The sequence below is a fragment of the Helicoverpa armigera genome, chromosome 1 (genome assembly GCF_030705265.1).
Source record: "Helicoverpa armigera isolate CAAS_96S chromosome 1, ASM3070526v1, whole genome shotgun sequence".
Classification (NCBI taxonomy): Eukaryota; Metazoa; Arthropoda; class Insecta; order Lepidoptera; family Noctuidae; genus Helicoverpa; species Helicoverpa armigera.
Window position 1 is genome coordinate 11,843,822 of NC_087120.1, and position 19,581 is coordinate 11,863,402.

The following is a 19,581-nucleotide window of genomic DNA, read 5'->3' on the forward strand; positions in this document are numbered from 1 at the left end:
GCGGTATTTTAGTAAACTAGATGCAAAATCTGGCTTTTGGATGATACAGCTGGATGACAAGAGTGCTGACTTGTGTACATTTGGGACGCCATTCGGCCGGTACCAATATTTACGTTTGCCATACGGCATAAATTCGGCTTCTGAGGTGTTTCATGCTCGAGTTAGGCAGTTGTTAGAAGACCTGGAAGGCGTCGACTCATTCGTTGATGACGTCATCGTCTGGGGTTCTACTAAGGAGGAGCATGATGAGCGCCTTCGAAGCCTTCTGGAGAGAGCCAATGAGGTAGGTATAAAATTCAATCCAGAAAAGTGTGAGTTCGGTGTGAATGAGGTTACTTATTTGGGCCATAGATTTAGTATTGATGGTATGAAAATAGACCAAACTAAATTAAAGGCGATTACTAATATGCCGAGTCCAACAGATCGTTCATCACTCGAACGCTTCCTCGGTATGGTTAATTATGTTAGTAAATTTATTCCTCATTATTCGGAAAAGGTTGCACCGTTGCGTAATTTGTTGAAAAAAGATAGTGAGTGGTGTTGGGGTGAGTGCGAGGAGGTCGTGGTAAGCGAGTTGAAGCGTGCGTTGTGTGCGGCGCCCGTGCTGGCGCTGTTCGAGCCGCGCGAACCCGCCGTGCTGTCGGTGGACGCGAGCGCGCGCGCTCGGCGCGGTGCTGCTGCAGGCCGGCCGACCTGTCGAATTCGCTTCAATGACGCTCACGGACACACAGCAAAGATACGCTCAAATTGAAAAGGAGATGCTGGCAATAGTTTTCGCTTTGGAAAGGTTTCATCAATACATCTTTGGAAAAAATGATGTAATCGTTGAAACCGATCACAAACCTTGGAGGCTTTGTTCAAAAGTCACTTGACTCTGTGCCGGCTAGACTTCAGCGAATGATGCTTCGCGTGCAGCGTTATGACTTTCAGGTAAAGTATACGCCGGGAAAATATATGTTTGTTGCCGACACTTTATCTAGGGCCCCGCTTCCTGATTTATTAAATAATAAGGTATCGGAGGAACTCGAAGAACAGACATGTTTCTTAATACAAAACCTAAGATTTAGTGGTGGTCGGCTTGAAACTGTAAGGGTGCATACTGAACGAGATGAGGAATGTCAAACTTTAATTAATTATGTATTGAACGGCTGGCCCATTAACAAGTACAATGTGAAAGAAATAGCTCGCCCGCATTGGAGCTACAGAGAGTGTTTGGAATATGTTGATGGAACGTTGTTAATGAATAACTTGGTATTTATTCCTAAAACACTCAGGTCGGAGATGATAGAACGCGTGCACGAGGGACATCTCGGTATAGACAGGTGCAAGAGGCGTGCGCGTGACGTCATGTTTTGGCCAGGGATGTCACGCGACGTGGAGCGCGCTGTGCGTGCGTGTCGAGTGTGCTCGCTGCATGCACCCCTGCCGCAGCGCGAGCCGATCATAGCACACCACATACCTGGGTTACCATGGGCAAAGATAGGCTCGGATATTTTGAAGTCAATAAGAAATATTTCTTGATACTAGTCGATTATTTTTCAAATTTCGTGGAAGTTTCGCCGTTAACAAGTATTTCTTCAAAGCAGGTGATATTAGCCATGAGGGATCAATTTGCCAGGCATGGCATACCCCAGGAATTGATATCTGACAATGGACCTGCCTATTCCTCTAAGGAGTTTAGAAATTTTGTTGAGAACTGGGGATTTAAGCACTCGACATCGTCACCTAATTATCCGCAGTCAAACGGACGTAGTGAGCGTGCAGTGCGAACAATAAAAGGCTTGATATCCAAGTCAGTACATTCGAATGAAGATTTCTATTTAAGCTTGCTTAATTACAGAGCAACGCCACGAGATGGCATAGCGAGCCCTGCCCAATTGCTGATGGGCCGAAGGTTAAATACTCGTCTTCCGTGTCACCATAATAAACTGTTGCCAGAAAGGGACAATACAGCTGATTATAACAACTTGATACGAAATCAAATTAGAAGCAAATCGTGGTACGACTCTCGTGCCCGGCCGCTTCCTGAATTAAAAGTAGGCGACAACGTTGTGGCGCTGGAGGGCCGCGCCGGGAGTATGCGCGAGTGCTGCGGCGCGCGGCCCAGCCTCGCTCGTACTTCGTGCTCGATGGTGCGGGCAGGGTGCTGCGTAGGAATCGTAGGCACCTAGTGAGGGTTAGTTCTCCTGATCCTGAGCCGTCTCCCGCGACATCGTCGCAACAGACGACTTGTGAGGACGATGTCACCCAGGAAGATACTGGATTAAACCATTCTTCTAGCGAGTCGGAATGTTACGATTCCTGTCCTGAACTATATGATAATGTATCTCCAAAATCATCAGTTGGCCAAATACAAAATAAGCGAACTGAAAGGGCAGCTGCAAGGGTAGCTAAAGAAAAGTTAAAATTTATGAATTAATTACCTAAACCCCATATTTACCTACTTATTATTATAATATTAATTCATTGAATAATGTCTTGATCAGGTTGATGAGTAGGTATTAATATGTTCATTTTGCATGTTTGCTTATAATTGAAACCAATTTACTTTGTGGAAAGAAAAATATATCTATTATTGTTGTATCGTACTTCTATTATTCTATTAATATTTTAGAATGTGTGTAATTAATTATTATGTAGATATTGTTACACTCTTATTTTGTTTTAAGATGGTTGTAAACAATATGAGGGATATGATAATTATATGTAACGTGTATTACTGATTCCCATTTTGAGTGTAAAAGCGATAAGGTAGGTAATTAGGTATATATGTATAAATAACTTGCAGTATTAAGTTTAAATTAAAATTGTATTGCAACTAAATATAGCTCCTATTCCTTGGGTCACATCATTGTTACTGTACTTACTTATGTTTTTATTTTGTTGCAACTTGTATGGTTACTATTTAAGTATGCTAAGCTCAACCTACATTAAAATGTTATTGTTTAAGGAGGGAGATGTAGCATATTTAATATTAGTGAAGTTGAGGGTGTCTCGAAATAAATCAGTCTGTGTCAAGCTATCTTGTTGTTTTACTACAGATTTTAGCCGCGTGAGCGCTGTGGGATGTGCCCAAAGAGTTACCGCGGCCTTGGTACTGAAAGAGCTACAGAAGGAACAAAGTTACTTACTATCTCAAAAAACACCCGCGGGTCATGGACGCGAGTAAAAGATGTACATTGACTAGATTACTAAAAGATTTAAAGAGAATAAATACGTTTACACAAAAGCATCGACTTTCCGATCTTTTCATGAAACTAGTGCCAGCAATCTCTGAGGTACCAGGACTTCATAATTACGAGGCTAAGTACTAACTTTAACATTAGTTACTTCTCGCGCTAAACAGAATATTTGATGAACACAGCAACCTCTCTGAAATGCAAACTTTGTCACGTGCTACCAAAAAGCTCGAAACTAGCGTCTGCCTCATTTTGTCGGTAACCCACTAATCTAATAATGGTTTTAGCTCGATTTCAGCACTCGCCCCTAAAAGACTCGCTCTAACTTGATTATGGAAACGTTTTGGCTGATCTCTGATGCGGTAAACAAAAAGCGCGAAATGTTAAGAGTATCTTAGTGTGCAAATTTGAATTCTGCTTTATTTTTGAGCGGCCTAATTGCATAGAACGCTGGCATTATCACTCCCGCCTTATTATTCGGTACGATGATTGTTCTCAGTTAGCCGCGGCTCCTCGCAATCTCCGGCAGACGATTGTGTTCCCATTAATAATGGATTATTAATGAACGGTTTCCTATTGTTTCAAATTTAATGTACGTTCTAGACGTACAGCGCTTAGTGCTTAAGGCTATGTCTTCACCTTCTACGGTTTATTTTTGGATTTGTTTGATTTTTCTTACGAGCCTTCAGAGGTTTAATTGATAATAGTTTTTCTCCGTCATTCTTAGCGGATGCCGATGGAACAACTTTATTATTTTTATTAGACTGTCCTTTATCAGGCTCTGTTTTGGCGCGATTGGTTTAGCTATTTTCGAATTTATAATATTAGTAACGATAAAATAGACTTGAATTTCGACGAATACACACAACATGGTTTTTCAAATTATACTGTTACAAGATGGGCGGATATCGTAAAGTATGGTACGTTAAACATACATATTACATTATAGGTATCTATAGACATTAACATACATCACACAGCCTGCTGAAATCAGGACCCGCAGCTCCCGGGTAAAAAGGGATCAAAGTTCTCTCTTAACTTATTTACATAGATATGAGAGATATCTAAAACCATTTTTTCTGCTCCAATTGTTTTATTTTTATATCTGGCGAATATTAAGTTTTATAATATTTATCCTTAACTCCGTTCGATAACAGTTGTCGGACTTACAAGTACTCGATTTAAGTAGGTAGGTAAATATTTAAAGAACAAATACAGATACAAAAATAAAATACTCCTAAAATTAAAATTCCGTTGATTAAGTCACTGCTATTACTTATTGTATATACTTACATTGTTTTTAGTCTCATTTTATTTTGAAATTTTAGTCTCATTTTATTTTGAAACTAAGTTTCTTACATATCAAGATTTATTTTTGGTGGTTCCTACTCAAATGGACATTTATTTTCAAAGATGGATATTTATTTTCAAAGCTATATGACGTGATATCAATTCTGCATTAAAGCATGATAAATATTTCGTGTCAAATCTCGTGTAAGGTTTAATTAGTTTATGCAAAACAATGGATATTCAAATCACCGGGCGTGATATTCGACTGGCAGCCGTGCGCGTGGATTGTACCCTTAAGGCTTCTAAACCGAACCGCACGAATATTCATCAATGGAAATGGAAATAGAAATCATTTATTTGTGCAAATATTTGTTAGCAATATTATAGGGCTTTTTCATGAAGCCTCATTGCAGTTTTATGGAGTTTTATTACGCATGCTATATCTAAATTCGTTACACTAGTCCAAATGTAGGTAAAGCCCAATTTTTTTTACTTCGTTTACTTTTCTTGAATAAAAAAGGTTTTTAGAAACAGCAATGCAGTTAACGTGTAACACGAATTAAAAGAATTATCACTCATTTTGCCAGCTACCGTGTTTTCCACCAGCAAAATATTATTTTTCGTGAGCGCAACTGCTTCAAAAAATAATATTTTAAAACCATAATTGCAAAAACTGAAATGTTTCGAGGAACTTTTCATATTTTTCGAGTCATATTTTTACTGCAAGGATAATATTTCGCGTCGGACAAGCCGCGTTCAATAGCCGGTCATGAAATAAAAGTCATTGCCTTAATTATCCTGATAGGAAAATTTAATGGAAACGCTGCGAACGTCACCCTCAGGCTAAGCCTGCCAGCCACCGTCCATGCAGACTAACAACATTTGCGAAAAAAAATAGTGATTGAAAGTGGAACCAGCTCCCTACTACAGAATGGTTCGAGACCGCCATGGAGAACAAAATGACTAGCGGAGTTGTCGTAACGCAAAATCTGATAGGAAAGTATCGCGTCAAAGTGTGGGTGGTAGGGGGACGAGAAACGATACTGGTTCCGCCCCACGCGTTTAGAACTCACCCATTTTTTTTTAAACTAAAATCAAAACATCAATCTATCAGTCAGTACCAATCTTTGACAGATGTCTCAAGGAACCCGTACGCCTCGTTAGTTTAGAAGTAACTGACCGTTTTATTCATGCCTACCGCACGATACTTGAGCTAGAGCAAGGCGCGTGACCTACCTGCCTTACAGAGCATGTCCGCTCATCTTTCTGTTCTCCGTGGGGACCCCTAATAGTGTTAGTACAGTGGCAGTGTACGCAGGCATGCTACGCACACTGTCTGTTATTTATCAACCCTGTATTTCTAAGTAACCATGTTATAGTAACATACTGTAGGTATAACGCACTTATACAACCACGACTTGCTTTTGTAATACAGTAGCAGCCTTACTTATAAACGTGAATTAAGTAATAAGTAATACTTAAGGGCTGTTTAAGAAAATTCTTACTTATAAAAATTGCTTAGGCATGTCTTAACTAACATTTAATGACTACTTAAGGTTTTAAGTAGTGATTAGTTAAAATGTTGCTTAGAAGGTGATTAGAGATTTTTATAAATAAGGGGGTTAGTGTTTTCATGTGATACAATAGCCGGGAAGTATATCTTTCGGAGAAATAAAGTCTAATAAAATTCAACCTCCGAACCGATGTCAAAATTAGTTAGTTTACACACGCGTCCTATGAAAATTAAAACATAAATACATTTTACCTACTTGTTCTTTGTCTTATAGTTCTCAATTCCGAAAAACAAAACTGTTCACTAAAAATAAATAACCAGTCAAACTGTTGGAAACAAACCACGTTTACCAAGTTTCGTTACATCACTTTGCCTTTGGCAACAAATAAGAGAGAGCAAGTTGATAGCTATGACAGGCCTTGCTCCCCTGACACTTATCAAATATAAGCAGTTTGAATGGAGGAGTATTTTTAAGAATTTTATTCGTTTTTATATTGCGCAGTATTCTTCTTTCGGTGCCTCTTCCTTCGTTCTTGAAGGTTGGCCGTCAGCTTTTTTTTTATTTCTCTGTCCATATTTTGTCGTTGTTGAATAACTTGAATAATTTAATTGTGTAGGTATCCTTTTAATTTGCTCTAATAACATTTTTAATGTTTATATGTAGTCATAAGTCACGAAAGTAACATTACTTTATTTGGCTACGTATTTCAACCACTACTTAAACATAATAGTATGTTTATGTGGATTTTTTTCGCAATTGCTATTAGAGCCGTGAGACAAGCACACTTTAATTTACTGTCATGATCATTGTTGTGTAATGTATTGTTAGGATATCAGTTTTAAAATACAAACAGCACCCTAGCCCGAATACGAAGGTTCATTACCACCGCAGGATACACACATTGTCTATCGAGTTCGTGTTCCAATATAATACACAACAATAGCAACTAGATAATGCTTCACAAACTAAATTTAACTAAGCTGCCATGAGCTCACACGTACTTATTCAATTTCAATAACCTATCCCTAACGTATATTGCACAAAGCAAAGTTATGTTACCTATTTGAAAATTAAACTTTGCAAGTTTGAGTTAGCGGAGCTCTGTGCACGATAGGTTTCAGTGTAAAATTGTGTGCATAAGAGCCCTTGGTTATAGTTTTCGTTGGCAGTAACTAACTATACCGTCAGATAGCGTAACCTCCTTTATAATTTGATGTTAGTTTCTCTTTCTCATTTATTTTTGGAGTTGTTTAAGTGAATGTTAATATTATATTACTTCAAGTTTTAAGTACCTATTATTGATGTTTTCCTTCGGAAAATAAATTTCATTACAAGTGGTTTCGTTATTAGATAAGCAAAAATTTAAAATTCAAATAAACTTCAATTCTAGTGTTTTATTTTACTATTTACCTTTATAATCTCGAGTTATTGTAGCAAAACCTAAACGTATAATAACAAAATTCAAATGATACGGAATCCCGGAAACAAAGCTAAAAAAGTTCAAAAGTTACATGCAAACGTAAATGGGCGAACTATCCATTGTTTTTGAAATTCCTATTCGACCGGCCAGTATCGTGTAACAAAATTCTCTGTAATCGAAGTCAATGGGGATTTGGGAATCCAGCGGAACCCCACGAATGAACATGGATTCTACAAAGCGGAATAAAATGAAAATGCTTTTAAACTTTCTAATGTTTGTTCTGCGTATCTTTTGTTTTTGCAAGTAAATAAAAATGCAAAGGTCTTTGTTTGTATTGAAATGCGCTGTTTGATGTAATTGAGTTACATTATTTTCCTTATGGACTTGTTTTTTATTTATTACGTTTATGATTTTTATTTGTTTCTTTTTTTTTACTGTTTATAATTTATAATAGGGAATTAGAACATTATGCGATTAGTTATGGTTGATATATTATATTATAGAAGCAAAACAGATACCTAAAAACCTATTTGATTCGGAACCTTTTCTATGCGATGCCAACTGGCTTTGACACAAGTAACATAAGGACAAGACGTTGACTTTTGATCAAAATGAGAGCCAGATTGAGGAAAAAATTATACCTACCGAAAACACCTCTCACGTGGATTAAATAAAATATGAGCAACTTAACTTTGCGTATTGAATTACCGAGTTCATTATCCATTGGCTTTCTAATATCGACTTTATGGTAGAAACCTTAGAAGCTTTGTATCCAATGAGGTCGGTTAACTACAGTTTACGTAGTAAGTAACTATTTAGTAATCTGTGCTACAGTAGGTAAATTACCGTGTTTCAGATGGCACGTTAAACTGTAGGTCCCGGCTGTCAGTGAATATCCTTGGCAGTCGTTACGGGTAGTCAGAAGCCAGTAAGTCTGACACCAGTCTAACCAAGTGGTATTGGGTTACCAAGGGTAACTGGGTTGAGGAGGTCAGATAGGCAGTCGATTCTCGTAAACTGGTACTCAGCTACTCAGCCGTCACTGGTACTCAGCCGCATCCGTTTAGACTGGAAGCCGACCTCAACTTAGTTGGGAAAAGGCTCAGGAGACGATGATGCTATAAATGATTGTCGTGAAACAGACGTTTATGTAAAAGGCTGGTACTCAGCTGCATCCAGTTACCTAGACTGGAAGCCGACCTCAACTTAGTCGGGAAAAGGATAGGCAGATGATAGTCGTGTTAAAGCAATCTGATTTCAAATGGCGTCCGTATTGATTTAACTCGCGACGCGCTTACTCTATTTGATATTTAATCACCGACAGCTTCCAGCTTTAATATATAGATTTAGTACACATACATAACATTAAGTACATTTACTCATTAACTCTGTTGCGGGGTCGCGAAATTACCTAGATATTTTTCCTAAGTCAATTTCAACTTTACAAAATATAGTTTCATCAAGATTTGTATCGGCAGGTACTATCGGTTTAACCACCGAAAAATAAAATGCAGGAGAAAATTTAACGAGCGCCATGAATGTGTCTAGCCAGCGGTAATCCAATAATATTCCGTGAAGTGAACTAAAATGATTTTTTCGATAGTGCGTGAATAAAGGTAAAAGCTCAACGTTCATTCCGTCATTTTCAAAAAAAAGGTATAGATTTGCAATATAAAATATTAACCACGGAACGCAAATATTGATCTATCGCGAATGTACAGATATGTATCTGTTATAAAACTTTATGAACATGTTGTCCATGTATCGAGCAGCTGTCAGCTCTGCTGGACCGTCCGGGATTTCCAATAACTTTAAAGTTGGACATGGACACACATATAAACCCCGGTCGGTTGGACTTACAATAGGAAACTTTTGTCAGTTACATAAATTGCTCCTAAGGTAGAACTTTTAAAGTTCATTTTAGTTTGAACGAGGAATCTCTAGGACTTTTTCAACAATACCTTCAGATGTCGTCTGGTACAACAATTTTGCTGAAATGCAATATTGGTTACCACGAATGTGTGAAAATGGTGTAACTTTGTATCTATTGGTTGCACTTTATAAAAATGCTCTCGCATTTATAAAAAATACTCTCGATTCCGACAAACTTGGTAGTTTACTTCAACCTTATATAATTAGAAAAACTGTATGTAATTATTTACTCAAGTATCATGTAGTCATAGTAGGTAGGTACTTAGTAGGTAGAGCCGGCGTTCAAAACACGACACAATAAAGAACAAGCAAGCGTCACGGTTCTAACCATCGTGAGAATCGATCCCGTCCCCCAACGCGTGCAAATAGACGTACGACCACAACCCTAGTATTCAATGCCGTTATAATATTCGTAGTGGGAGGTACGCGAAAACAGGTGGCAGGGCATTCGCCAACAAGTGGGACAATGTTGTGTGTCCCATCACCTTCGAAGTAAGATTCAAATTCCCTTGATGACATATTGACTTTTGACGCCAGCACTAGTGCACGTATTTACGCAGATAATTTCCAAATTTTCCATTAAATCGGTCACATTTAGCCTCACTTTAATGGATTAAGTTGCAATGTTTGATATTTGCACCGTGCATAATATTTTAGCAAATAATTACACGTTTTAATACAATGTTTGTTAAGCAAATATTATCGCTATAAACGAGAATGTTAGTGGTGTTTTGTGTCTATTTATTATTTAGAAGCAATTTGTTAACTGCCGGTGGTTATGCGTTTAAATTAAAATATGAGGTAAGAGTAATTAAATAGCTTGGTTTAATAAAAGCGAATAAATAATATTATAGGTACCTACTCATATTGTGCGCGGAGTGATTCAGGCTAGCTTAAGCTACTTTAATCATTACAATAAAATATTTAAATAAATTCGATTTCAATAAAATATCGCGGTGTAACCAATGAAGATAAATGTCAATTATCACACAGTCATTGTATTTTGATGTTTTCAATAATGTTTGATGATTTCTGTTTGATTTCTCACCGCTATCACCACAAATATATACGGTTGAAAAAGCTTTCAATAAAAGCTTATTTTTGCAAAACTGGTTGTACATGAAATTAATTTGGCTATCTGTAAATATTAATTATTAATCTGATATTATTGTATAACATGTTTAATGTAGTGTGCATTATGTATTTCATATCCATATTTATGGCAGCATGAACAGTAATTATTTAAATGAATTAACAATTTGTAATGAAGAATTTAATTAGGGTTCAATTATTAATTTCAAAAGTCAAATTTATTCATTAATTTCAACCAACATTGATCCATTTACTAAGCTTCAGCTTTTTGTCGATTCTGTCTGATAAACCTTTATAGGTAGCTTTTTCAAGATTATGTTTCTATAGACTTCTAGAATAAGATGTGGCTAGTTTTATTTCTCGTTCCGAGGAAAATACTGGCCGCTTACGTATGATAATTAGCTTATTTGTTATTGTGATATATTAAGCTGTATTACTTCCAAGATTCATCAAAATCATTCAAACGTTGTTGCATGAAAGAGTAACAAAAATATACTTATAGCCACATACATCCTTTAAATTCGTATTTTGCATGTCTTGAGAATTTACACGTCGTACAAATACGTTGATTACATTTTAATTTTTAAACAGAATTACTTCCTCAAAATATCTGTTTGATCGTAAAAGGCCCTGACTGTAGAGGTACTTATAAGATTATTGATCGACCTGCCTCAGTACGAGCTTTACAAAACGTTTAAAATAAATTTTGGTAAATGGAGTCTTTAGAAAATCATGGTTCTTGTTCCTTTGTGAGTTTTGTATAGCTGAAGAATCTGTTCAATAAACTGCGTGAATACGCAACACATTTATATTTCTGCCAAAGGATATTTAACAAATAAAGGCCAACCAATGAGTAATTATTTTTAACATGATTTTACCAAACCAGATTCGTATGGAAAATGGTTCACATTTCAATAATTCGCGCATAACTTACATCAAAAAAGAAATGTTCAATTTTGAGCAGTCGCTCGGAAGAATTGCGTGTTCAGTTTACATGCGGTTTTTTTTTACATTATTTATTTTATCATTGCGTTTAATACTGGTTGTTTCGGTTATAAGTGGCATCTGGTGTACTTTATGAGTAATTACCTAGCGAGAGGGTTGTCGATGCCTAATTTACGGCTTAACTTGTTAAGCTTACCCACAAGTTTTTTTTATAAAAATCACAAAACGGACACTGGAAATAACATTAAAAGACCTTACTTACTGGTGACCCCATGAATAAAAGCAAGTAATTATTAATGACACTATGAAATATCGAAATTCGAAATAACGCAGAAAGACTCAGAGTAAATGTCCCGTCGAGTTTTGTCTGATCCATTGGATCGGCAGATTAAATTGGCTTTTCTGGAGCAATACCCTTAGCAACAGTAGCTGTCAATGTCCTTTTTACTCCGAAACGGGAGATTAAAACAGCATAAGCTTTGTATGGTCCATTTACCATTTGTCACTCATTTCCACGCTTATTCAATTATAAATGTCCGATTAAATTAACTTGCTGTTTCGGATTTATATACTTAAAGCGATTGATTCCCGAAAGTAGGTTTTATTAAAATTATCGGTACAAAAAAATACAGCCTATAATTTAAGCTACTATTGGTAAAATTCTTGTTTAATCATGTAACCATAGGAGTATGATAACTTGAGAGTAAGTAAATGTGGATGGATGGAAAGGGAGAGGGAGACCAAATAAAAGATTGAGAAATGGATAGATTGTCTGAGAATGACATGAATAAGAAGGGAGTGTGTGTCAGTATGACGCGTGACAGAGAGACATGGAACCAAAAACATATTGCGATGTCTCCAAATAAAATTGGGAACACGGCAAGAATAAGACGTATGTATTATTGCACGTGCACATTAAATTAAGTAAGTCGACCATTTCGAAAGTTATTTAAAATACAATTGAATAAATCTAGCGATCGACGAAAAACAAGTGCTTTTATTTAGTTTTTTTTTATGTATCATAACTGTAGGTTTGCCGTATTGTGGCAATGGATCTGGCTAGAAATTGAACTGAACAATAAAATACGATGCAAAATAAAATTGATATTGTAAACGTGAAATTTTGTAGGAATGTAGGTATTTTTGTTAGACGAAAAAGCTATTGAATGGATTTTGATAAAACTTGGCAGTGATATCGAGTTTACAAAGGTTTCATATAGGTAACGTTTTATCAATGAGTGGGAAGTAGTTCTTTCGGGACGCGTCAGCTAATTTTTCATAAAAGTAGCCTCAGTCAGTCAGTGAGATCTCCCTCAAATACTGCTCTTATGACAAAACTATTTTTATCTTTATAATTACAAAACACCTCATCCTCTTTTTACACGGACAAATTAGCGTGCTTAAAACAAAAACGGATCATTCGGATTGAATTAAATATAACCTTTGAAACTTAACATTTCTTACTTCACACATGATATATTTACACTCAGACAACTAAAGGCCGGTTTACACTTTGCGAAGTGTGAAGTGATAAGTGTTAAGCGTTAACTTTACGCGATAAGTGTCAAGTGTTAAGTAGTCTTTTCCATCTCCGTTTACACAGTGTTTAGGAAGAAGCTCATAGTGGTACTGTCCGTTGTGCATAGTGTCTCTAGAAATGGAAGATGAACAGCGCCTAATATTGAGACAAATAATTAAGGAGATTGTATCTGTTGTGGTATCGGATATAGAAAATGAACTTAATTTTGAAATCGGGAATTCCCATCGCTTCACTCAGTTTCAATAGGGCCGCATCTCTCAACTGTTTGTTTTTAAATTCTGCGCACTTAACATTGTATAGGCATTCAAACTTTATGTATTCTTGTACGAATTATAAAGTATGTTGTTCCGTCCACTTCATTTTCGCTTTGAACTTGACACTGCGCACTTAACACACACGTATTTACACACTGATTAGTACAGGCACATTGCGAGAGAGGGTAGTAGAAAAGTTGAGAGGGGGTAGTCACTTAACAACAAAAATAGACCTCGATTCTATTCACTCGCACTAATCAATAAGTACTAATCGCACGTATCACTTAACACTAATCACTTTACGCTTCCGTTCACACCTTGATTACTAAACACCTGCACTAATCACCTGCAGTGTTAACTTAACAAAGTGTAAACCGGGCATAAGTGACTCGGCTAAGTTCAAAATTAAGTTGTCAAACGAGCACGTTTCCACTTCGTCGTTCCTAAATTAGAAGTCGCTGAAAGTATTATTTTAGCCGTGGTTTTAGAACTTTCTGTCTAGATTTTCTGTTATCATTTTAGTTTACAAACATTTGATTTTATTTATTTCTGACACTTGCCAACTTATTATAAAACGTGGTTTCAAGATATACCCGCATTAGTCCACTGATTTTGTTCGGGACGGTGTTTGAAAGGTGGTACAAAAGCTGGTACATTTTTTTCCACGTTTCATAATAAGGTGGTCGATGTTTAAATGTGGTTTAATTTCAGTCAGATATTTTTCAATTAGGTATAATGGAAGTGATTAGTAGTTGGGAGTGATGGAAATGATTTGCCGCAATCTCGATGCAAAATGCTAATGAGAAAGATAATTGAGCACGACCAATTGCCACTTAGATTGCTTTGAAACGCGATGTGATTGAACCGAACTGATTTAATCGTTGATTTAAAGCTTCTAAAGCTGAATCCGATAACGTGTTATTTATATGCAATTGTAATGCTGAAGTCAGCGACTTCAAAACTGAATTTAATCGTTTACCATTATTTATCTAATATAATAAATAATTCGTGGTTAACAAATAGATTCAATTTGGACTGAATTGTTGTTATTGCTTATCCAATTATTTTGTTAAAATTATGTAGTTTCAGCAAAATTATTTAGTTAGCATTATTGCTAGTTTATTTTAAACCAGACCTAATGAAAAAACGGGGATATTTTTCATTCGGCGTTTAAGTATATTTTTATGTTTGTCCGCGCATAACTCACTCGCTTTTATTTTCAAAAATTGTATTTAGGTATTTACGATTTAGCACCATGTTATAAGCCATCTCACGTTACGATTCTTGTTAATAGCGATATTTTTTCGCTAGATCTGTAGAAATATTACATTTGTAGTAGTCGGTACAGCCTAGTGCAACTGAGAAAAGTATTAGATCATTCTCACTCAGAAGCTTAAAATATCCCTTTTTCCGATTGAGCTGAGTGTTAAATTGTCTGCAGTATTCGTTTGCAAGGGACGATATTTACAGCTCCTGATATGTATTTTCTATTATAAGAACATATCAGTTTGACATCAATTAGTTACCGTAAAAATGTCAGTGTTTTTTTCTTTTTTTAAAGGTTTAAGTTACTGTTTATGAAAACAGCTGTGTTGTTATGATTTTGAAATTACCTTGAAATTCTACCCGCCTCAGCTAAACTGTTTTCAAGCGAATGTAATTGTGATTGAACAATTAGTTTTGTGAATGCAATAGACACAATAATAACACAAAGTGTTATTATTTGTCAATAATAACACTGTATTTTACACGTTTATGTCATTTTACAATTAATTTGTTTCGCTACGTTTATTTTGATTCCACGTGATTTCATCTAAATGTTATGTAGTGTAGGGCAAGTTTAGTATTGGGTATTATAATATGAGCAAACTTTCACGTTGAAGTTACTGCCAAGACGCAGTTAGGAACGCGATCGATTATAAGTTTGTTGTACAAGCCTTCTTAAGTGAAATAACGAGTTGGATAAAGTAACAACATTTTAACGGCCACTTAGAAGTAAATAACACAGCTTAGCAATTTTTTTGACTATATTTTTTTAACGTAATCGCTGTCTAAATAACTAACAAAAATATTTAAGCCGAACTAATCTGTACTGGTGTAAGTAATTATAAGAGTTTTTATAGACCACTTTCCTTATTATTTTTCGGCAAAAATTAAATGAAATAGTAAAAGTAATTTATAAATATAAAATGTTAAAGGAAAATAATGGAAAAATGGGTATAATATTACAGGCGGGAAAAAACCTTGAAATGTGCTTAATTTTTGCGTTGTAGGGTTGAGATAAGAATCTTGAGGAATTACGGGCCTTTTTTGAGTGCTATCGGTTTGAATACGCTCCTCCGCATACAGACATAGTCACGCAACCGCCGGGGAGGGTAGCGGGGGTTCTTTTTCATCCCGCTTGCCCGTTCGGGCCTGTGGATAATCCGCATGTTGTAGTTCGGATTTGTCCCCGATCCAGACGGTACTCTGGATTGAGTTACGTCGGCCCTTTTGTATGTTTAACAGTAAAAAGCGTTGTGCGGTTATTGAGTTTCGTAATTTTGTTTACGTAAAGTGTTAATAAGTTTGTTTTTGTAGGTGTTTTTATGAGAAAAGTGAGTGCTACGGTAAGCCTACGTTGAAGGAATGACGCGTAGCCGCCGCGTAGCGCACTGGCGTAGCCGTGGCCAGACAGAGGTTAAAGCTACTACGGTAAAAACTCGTAGTCGAATATTTATTTTTATTGTTCGTATAAAGCATTATTAACAATAGTTATTCAATAAACTTGATTGTAACGGTTTACTGCGTGATTTATTTAAACTTAAATTCAATAAAAAACAAATATACAAACTTTTATTTTACTCATATAAATTAAAAAATAAACAAATCATTTTTTATTGTTATAAATGGTGTTGAAAAAAAAGACAACATGAAATGGCGTATAATTTTTATGGAATAAAAATAAACCTCACATATTGATACAAAATAAATCAAAACTAAATAAAGTAGATGTTTAAAGTAATAGTATTGAATATTATTCATAGGTATTTTTTTTTTGTAAATACTATCGATAAAAATGATCTTAAACATTAAGAAACCCTTTAAATAAAAAAAAAATGGATATGATTAATCAAAATCAAAGCTAAGCTATAATTATCTGAGAATTTATAAGGGTTTACTTAGGTTCTGCTTTCAATCATATTGTTTTGATTTAATTTCTTAATTCATTGACCATTTTACCAATTTGATATATCCATATTATTATTATCTAAGCATTAAAGAAATTATTAAAAACCCGGTAAAACATAGTTCAACATAAAACTTACATGGCAGGAAAGGGTAATTAGCTTAAATAATTTTAGTTTTACAACTAATAAATACAGATTGAATTATTGTACCCAGAACATACTAAAATTTTAAAAATATTTATTCATAACAAAAACGAATACGTTAAACAATTAAACAATAAATTAAACATTAAAATATATAAAATCAATTCCACTTTAGCAATTACATATTTAACATAACAAACACCACTAAATACACCAATATTATTGAGTAACAAAAATACCAACAGAATGAAAAAACAGACTTAACACAAAGCAACAAAGTTTAAATTCCATTGAACACAAAAAATAATTCTTGATGGTAGATTAAAGTAACCCGCTTATAAAAAAATTGGGTAACACTATTAATTTTGTACGACGCTTATATAAGACCGGAATACCTATAATTTTGTGTTTACATTATTATTATATTAAATTTCACTCACCTTTATGCCGCCGACTCCAACGGAACCTGCACAAAGTAAATGTAGAAATTAATATTATTTTACAAAGTAAAACAACTTACTAATACTAACTATTAACTATTCGTATGTATGTACTTTGAAATATACGGATACTATTTCTGAATGTAATCCTTTTGAAAATAAATGTAGATGACTCTAATTTTTCGTTAAAATTGTCAAAGCAAATTATTTAGGTATATCTCTTTATAATTTTTCAAAGTACTTTAAGATGACAATATTAAAACTAGTTGAGACCGGTACTTCCTTATTGACTACCTTGAGAAGAAACACCAACAAAGGGTCAAAAATTCTTGAATTTTATTGTACCAGAATCTAGATAAAACCAATCTTTTACTTATGTCATGCTCTTAAAAATACCATATTCAAATCAAAGTAGCCAGGCTTAATGTAACTAGTATTTTAAGTAAAACCGTATCAACATTCAAGGAATTTATCACGCAAATTCAGTTTCATTCGCCCATAAAAAATAACTTAATTTACCAAAGAATACTGTTCAGCTTTTGCTGTAAACAATTATGAAATGAGGTCAAATGTGTTTTTATGTAAAGTTTTATATATAGGGAACAATGCAATCGATGCCAGAATACAACGAAGAGTACTGAACATAACTCCTTGCCGATCTGAGATCCTGGTACATTCTTGAGGGTAACTATCGGAGCGTCAACTAGACGAGATCGAAGCTCACTTCAAAGGAACCACAGCCCTTCAGAACCGATTTATTATCCTTATCTCGCATGCAATAAAGCCTTTCATTGTGATGAACATTATTGATTTATCGTCTTCGGAGATTATTCAGAGCCAACCTTCCCGCCAGCCCGAACAGTGACGGAATGGTAATACGTCATTAATTATATTAAAGAGGTTTTATGTCTCCCATTTAATTTAACGTTGGCTGGAATGATTGTTCCATATTCAAATGTATGTAAATGTCAATGGGTTTTCTCTGGGGATTTTATTTCTGGCTGTCAGTTAGATTGTAGGAGATAATAATGTCGTGCATTGCGTTACTGGTTATAATATCGATGTTAAATGTTTAACTTCTATACGTATAAAATATTAGTAAAACAACACTAGTAAACATACATTCTTATAAACCATTGCAAGACTTTCCTAACAAGTCTAAACACAGCTATAATATGATTTTCATCATGAATTTCTACTTCATAGGTATCTCCCGGTCCCCTCATCAAATCAGTTTGAAAGTACCACATTATTGTATTGTCATCAGAACTACATACAGCTGCCCAAATTTTCATGACGCAACGATCCACGGAAGATGGTTAAAGTTAGATTTTATTAGATAGTTACATAAAGATTGACCTAATAAAAGCGTGTTAAAAACCTACGCTCTGCCTCTCTTAAACCACACGTTACAAAACCCATCAATAATAAATGCGTTTTAGCGTAGATAATCCCCTTTGACGGGTTTTCTCATCCTACGCTGCCATGCTGTAAGGAGCTGATAAATGTGATAAAACCAGAACTGAGCGTGACCGAAATCGTTTAGCGAAAACCGAATATACTTAGCTTAATAAATATGCATAGTCTCTGAATCACGAACAAAGTTGACGCTAACTTTTTATGCTACACCAGATAAAAAGAGAAAATATTTTTGCTTCACTTCACAAAATAAAAACCAGCCCTTGGGTCATTTTAAGTGTGCTAGCACTCCGAATCGTTCTAACACTTAGCGTGCTAGCAGTTAAAATGACCCAAGTATTGGTTTTTATTTTGGTCAAAAGTTAAGCTCAATAGTTATTATTGCTCTCGAGTACCTACCTATAATCTTTTAATAATCATTGGGTAATTTTTAAGTGCCTGACTAGATATTTGGCGCTAGTTAACTTATTTGTGAATGTAATCAGAGCCGACTGCGTGTTCATAATTTACTACTCGTGAACACTTTCAAGTTCATTACCGTGGTTCATTACCAACTGTACTAGGTAATTTGATTCTAAATCCATACATACAAGTCACGCATACATACACAGGTAAAGGTCGTTGCACTGCATTGGCATTCAAAAAATTTCAACAATGGCACGTGGTAGTATTTATTTTGTAGAACTAACAATACCTTTTTTATTTCCCCATTCACGTTAGTCAAATATTTCAATAACACTCGGATGTCCAACAATGTTCCATCTATCTAGACACCTAGCTACACGGAATTTTTAAAACTCCAACAACAGCTTTGTTTTTCAAATAATATTCACCCTTTACTACATTGTTTCATGGAACAATGATAACCATTAGTGGACTAAAACAAATAGCTCAAGTTACATTGTTTTTCAAAGAAAATACGCGTTATATTTCAGGACTTGAAAGATACCGTCTGCGTTGCCTTTAGACATAGCTCTCAGTTTTAGGTGCAATTGTACCGTCAGTCGGGGGAAAACAAGAGGTGTTTCCCCCATTCACTGGAATATAACCACAGACTGCATTCAGTTGGAGTTGTGAAGTTTCAAAAGCTTGGAGAATATTATTTAAAGATTCTATAACGAACTATCTGGCGAGGCGAACTTTGTTAAACCATTTTTGAGACTTCTCGACGTTTTAAACTTTGATTCTGCTAATCGAGGGTGCGATAAAATTCTCGATTGTAATGTAAATTTTCTTATTAAC

General features: G+C 35.3%; 1 protein-coding gene across 20 annotated transcripts in view; it reads left to right on the forward strand.

Moving 5' to 3' along the window:
* Nucleotides 1–19,581, forward strand: part of LOC110376632 (coiled-coil domain-containing protein AGAP005037) — a 283,012-nt gene that overhangs the window by 115,927 nt on the left and 147,504 nt on the right. The window contains exon 1 of one of the 20 annotated variants that reach the window (XM_049837653.2): nucleotides 15,606–15,763. The exons of 17 other annotated variants lie outside the window; for them this stretch is intronic. The gene's annotated coding sequence lies outside the window, so the exon portion shown is untranslated. Of the gene's footprint in view, nucleotides 1–15,605; nucleotides 15,861–19,581 lie in introns of those variants that run through there. 2 more of the 20 variants (XM_049837655.2, XM_049837639.2) reach the window with 2 other exon arrangements.